Source organism: Chiloscyllium plagiosum, unplaced genomic scaffold, assembly GCF_004010195.1.
Source record: "Chiloscyllium plagiosum isolate BGI_BamShark_2017 unplaced genomic scaffold, ASM401019v2 scaf_3824, whole genome shotgun sequence".
Classification (NCBI taxonomy): domain Eukaryota; kingdom Metazoa; phylum Chordata; class Chondrichthyes; order Orectolobiformes; family Hemiscylliidae; genus Chiloscyllium; species Chiloscyllium plagiosum.
In genome coordinates, this window is record NW_025212149.1 from 1 (window position 1) to 4,952 (window position 4,952).

Below are 4,952 nucleotides of genomic sequence, written 5' to 3' on the forward strand. Positions count from 1 at the left end.
GACTGATTCCTGGGAGGGCAGGGCTGATGGATGAGGACAGACTGGATCAGTTAGAAGACAGTGAGGACTGCAGATGCTGGAGATCAGAGTCCAGAGTGAGGTGTTGGAAAAGCACAGCAGGTCAGGCAGCATCCGAGGAGCAGAAGAATCAACATTTCGGGCATAAGCCCTGAATACTGGCTTTTTGTCAGTCTTCACAATGGAAAAGGGCAATGTTAGTGAGAATACGGAGATACAAGATTAGATGGGATTGAGGTTGACAAAGAGGAGGTCTTAGCAATTTTGCAAGATCTGAAAGTAGATAAGACCCTGGGACCGGATGGGATTTATCCTCCGATTCTCTGGGAAGCTAGGGAGGAGATTGCCGAGCCTTTGACTTTGATCTTTATGTTGTCATTGTCGACAGGAGAAGTGCCAGAAGACTGGAGGATAGCAAATGTGGTTCCCCTGTTCAAGAAGGGGAGTAGAGAGAACTCTGGTAATTATAGATCAGTGAGCCTTACTTCAGTTGCGGGTAAAGTGTTGGAAAGGATTATAAGAGATAGGATTTATAATCATCTAGAAAGGCATAAGTTGATTGGGGACAGTCAACAAGGTTTTGTGAAGCGTTGAGTTCTTTGAGATGGGGACCAAACAGGTGGATGAGGGTAAAGTTGTTGATGTGATGTATATGGATTTCAGTAAGGCATTTGATAAGGTTCCCTACGGTAGGCCATTGCACAAAATACGGAGTTTCGGGACTGAAGGTGATTTAGCGGTTTGGATCAGAAATTGGCTAGCCAATTGAAAGAAGACAGACAGACAGTGGTGGTTGATGGGAAATGTTCATCTTGGAGCTCAGTTACCAGTGGTGTACCGCAAGGATCTGTTTTGGGGCTACTGTTGTTTGTCATTTTTATAAATGATCTGGAGTTGGGCGTAGAAGGATGGGTTAGTAAATTTGCAGATGACACTAAGGTAGGCAGAGTGGTGGATAGTGCTGAAGGATGTTGTGGGTTACAGAGGGACATAGATAAGCTGCAGAGCTGGGTTGAGAAAGTGGCAAGTGGAGTTTAATGTGGAAAAGTGGCAAGTGGAGTTTAATGTGGAAAAGTGTGAGATAGTTCACTTCGGAAGAAGTAACAGAAATGCAGAGTACTGGGCTAATGGTAAAATTCTTGGCCGTGTAGATGAACAGAGAGATCTCGGTGTCCTGGTACATAGATCCCTGAAAGTTGTCACCCAGGTTGAAAGGGTTGTTCAGAAAGCATGTGGGGTGTTGGCATTTATTGGTAGGAGGATTGAGTTTCAGAGCCAAGAGGTCATACTTCAGCTGGACAAGATACTGGTCAGGCCGCACCTGGAGTATTATGTGCAGTTCTAGTCATCGCACATTATCGGAAGGATGTGGAAGCTTTGGAAAGGGTTCAGAGGAGATTTACCAGGATGTTGCCTAGTATGGAAGGAAGGTCTTATGAGGAAAGGCTGAGGGACTTGAGGCTGTTTTTGTTGGAGAGAAGAAGGTTGAGAGGTGTCTTAATAGAGACATACAAGATAATCAGAGGGTTAGATAGTGAGAGCCTTTCTCCTCAGATGGTGATGGTTAGCACAAGGGGACATAGCTTTAAACTGAGGGGTGGTAGACATAGGACAGATATCAGAGGTAGTTTCATTACTCAGAGAGTAGTAGGGGCATGCAACACACTGCCTGCAGCAGTAGTAGACTCACCAACTTTAAGGGCATTTAAATGGGCATTGGGCATTCATATGGATAATGATGTAGGTTAGATGGCCAGCAATTATTTTCACAGGTCGGTGCAACATCGAGGGCCGAAGGGCCTGTACTGCGCTGTAACGTTCCATCAGGACTAGACAGGGTAAACGTAGGAAGGATGTTCCCAGTGACTGGGCAGTCCAGAACCAAGGGTTAGTCACAGTAGAAGGGTATGGGGTGGGTCATTTCTGACTGGGGTGAGGAGAAGCGTCTTCCCCAAGAGAGTGGGGAGCCTGTGGAATTCTCTGCCACAGAAAGCGGTTGAGGCCATATCACTGAATGTTTATTAGAAGACGTTAGGCATAGTCTTTCGGGATCAAGCTATCAGGCTGTGGGGAGAAAGCAGGAATAGGGGACTGAATTGGATGATCAACCATGATCATATTGAACAGCGGTGCAGGCTTGAAGGGCCGAATGGCCCACTCCTGTTTCAAATGATGACGCTGTCAATGAATCGCATTCACCCACCTCATCTGGAACCTGCAGGGAGAGAGGGAAAGAGAGAGAGTTAGTTTCGAAGGGGGGAAACCACAGATGAGGAGGAGGGCAGCGGGGGGGAGAGAGGCCTCCAAGGCACAGACCAAGTGGAGTGGGTAGGGAAGGGGCAGGCAGTCTCACCCCAAGCACAAACTGTGTCCTTGGACTCAACCAGTGGCACAGTGACAGGCCAGGCTTCCTGCTGGGGTCTAGCCCAGGCTGGGATCAGGGCCTAGGGGATTCCTGCTGGGGACTAGCCCAGGCTAGGATCGAGGCCTAAGGGCTTCCTGCTGGGGACTAGCCCAGGCTGGGATCAGGGCCTAGGGGATTCCTGCTGGGGACTAGCCCAGGCTTGGATCAGGGCCGAGGGGATTCCTGCTGGGGACTAGCCCAGGCTGGGATCAGGGCCTAGGGGATTCCTGCTGGGGACTAGCCCACACCAGGATTGGGGCCTGAGAGTTTTCTGCTGGGGTGTAGCACAGGGTTGTTCATTGTTTGTGAGGTAGGGTCAGGGTGAAGCCCACGTGGACACACCTCGTAGATGGCAAAGCCGATGGTGTGCATGTCCTGCCCATGGCGACGGTATCTACGGCGATCCTTCTGCATCAGAGCACACAGGAAGCTGCAAGCAAGCTCATTATCATCAGGATCATCATCCTCTTCCTCCAACTTGATTTTAAACTGCGGATTGATCCAGAACGTAGCTTAAGGGAGAAAAGGAGACGGTGTCAGTAAGAGAGGGAGAGAGAGATAGAGTGAGACAGAGAGAATGAGAGAGAGTGTGATACGGAGAGAGAGAGAGAGAGAGAGAGAGTGACGGTGGAACTGAGTGAGCATTAGGGAGACAGAGAGAGGGGATGGAAAAGAAATGAGCAGCGAGGCCAGGCTGGAGGGAAATCCCCGGGCAGATTTTCAGGGAGACTGAGCTGGGGGAAGTGGGACAGCCTTTCACCGGTATGTTTTAGCATTTTCCTGACCATAGCGTCTCCCCCATCGATGCCCGAGTGTGGGACAGTGCAAGTCACACAAGCTTTGTATCCAAGTATAGGTGCTCAGTAGCATTTCCATGTTTTAGACTTTGAACTTCAATCTGATGTGAAATTACAGGAGATTTTAAAATATAGCATCTTAAAACCCTGACATTTCTTCAAATGTCCAGGGCCTTTAGAAAATGACATTTCCTCACTGGCCACACAGAAACAGTGGTCATTATCTCCCAATGTAAACAGCTCACCACCTTCCCTGTAATGCCATGTGGGCTCTCTTTAATCTCTAACACCCTCATAAGCTCAGGAAAGGGCAGAGAGAGAGAGAGTGTGACGGTGGAACTGAGTGAGCATTAGGGAGACAGAGAGAGGGGATGGAAAAGAAATGAGCAGCGAGGCCAGGCTGGAGGGAAATCCCCGGGCAGATTTTCAGGGAGACTGAGCTGGGGGAAGCAGAATGATCATGTGCAGGAACCAGTTACCCCAGTGAGGGGTATGTTGGCCTTTATTGGGAGGCAATTGCAGTTCAATATGTAACAACGCCATACCATGGAAGACTGTGCACAGTTCTGGTCTCTGTGTTGACGGAAGTTTGTACTTACAGTCTGCTGCTCCAGTGAGGGGTCACTGGCTTGGGAAACTACAGGGCCCAGGTTTAAGGTGGGAGGGGAAAGATTTGAAAAGGATCTGAGGGAGTAACTTTTTCACACAGAGGGTGGTGCATGTATGGAACAAGCTGTCAGAGGAAGTGGTGGAGGCTGGTACTGTTACAGCATCGAAAAGACATCAGGATGGGTTTATGAATAGGAAGGGGTTTAGAGGGATATAGGCCAAGTGCTGGCAAATGGGACCCGATCAGATTGGGATATCTGGCCTGTCCTATCATGACAGTGAGGAAATTCAGGTGATATTCTGTGGAGTTTTGAACAATGAGAGATGATCTGAAAGGGTTTAACTCTGGGACGTTGTTCCAGCTGGTGCTCAGGTATCTACAACACGGCCATTAGCATGGCTTTGTGAACTGGTGCCTGATAAATCTTACAGGAACTCTTTGAGGAGGAACCAAGCCAGCTAGATAAAGGGGAAGCAGTGGATGTCATAGTTATGGATGTTCTGAAGGTGTACAATAACACAAGATCAGAAGGAGGCCATTCAGCCCCTCCAGCCTGTCCCTCCATTCAGTGAGCTCATGGCTGATCTATGACCGTACTCCATATCCCAGAATCCCTTTGTTTAACAATAATATCTCTGTCTCAGGTTTAACATTAACACCTGACCCAGTATCAGCTGCAGTGTGTGGAAGAGAATTCCAAACCTCTCCCACCCTTGTGTGTGGATGTGTTTCCTCACATTGCTCCTGAACGGCCGGGCCCTAATCCTCAGACTCTGCCCCTCGTTGTAGAACCTACCCTGTCTTTTCCTGTTAATATCCTGAATTCGATCAGATCACTCCGTAAACATTCCAAATTCTTGAGAATAATTTGTATAATCTCTCCTCGTAATGTAACCCTTAAAGTCCAGGTATCGTTCATGTAGACCCACGCTGTACTCCCTGCAAGGTCAGTCTATCCTGCTGAAGGTATGGTCCCAGGATCTGCTCCCAGTGGGATCTGTCTGACCAGGGTTCTGTATATAACGCCTGCATCTTTATCCTCCAGCCCTCGGCAATAGAAAGGCCAGCATACTCTCAGCTTTCCCCATTACTGTCTGCACTGGTCGGCACATTTTAAAGATCT